The sequence below is a fragment of the Pterocles gutturalis genome, unplaced genomic scaffold, assembly GCF_000699245.1.
Source record: "Pterocles gutturalis isolate BGI_N339 unplaced genomic scaffold, ASM69924v1 scaffold7268, whole genome shotgun sequence".
NCBI lineage: Eukaryota > Metazoa > Chordata > Aves > Pterocliformes > Pteroclidae > Pterocles > Pterocles gutturalis.
Window position 1 is genome coordinate 3,485 of NW_010120326.1, and position 353 is coordinate 3,837.

The following is a 353-nucleotide window of genomic DNA, read 5'->3' on the forward strand; positions in this document are numbered from 1 at the left end:
TGCTGCAGCTCAGCTGGGTTGGCCGGTACCCAGCAGACCCCACCACCGGCTGCTGGGGTGCCAGGAACCCACTGACTCCCCCCGCTTTCAATGGCCAAAGCGAGTTTGGTTATGATCTATCTGCTGCGAGAACCACAGGCCTGAAGCATGCCGACAGCCGAGCACATTTTCAGAATGACTCAGAGCCCGCACAGCTCCTGCCGTCCCTCCAACGCCAGCGGTGCAGCATCTCTTCCAGGGCTCCCATCCCTACGGCTCGCAGGATGCATCCCCCAGCACCGCATCTCCTCGGGGTCCCCGGTACCCCGACAACGGTGTGGGAAGATGCTCACCCCCATTTCTGCATCACCCCA

General features: G+C 62.3%; 1 protein-coding gene across 1 annotated transcript in view; it reads right to left on the reverse strand.

Moving 5' to 3' along the window:
• The window catches only part of MAPKAPK2 (mitogen-activated protein kinase-activated protein kinase 2), a gene marked incomplete at both ends in the record, with an annotated part of 3,941 nt that overhangs the window by 3,387 nt on the left and 201 nt on the right, over nt 1–353 (reverse strand). The window lies entirely within an intron of this gene.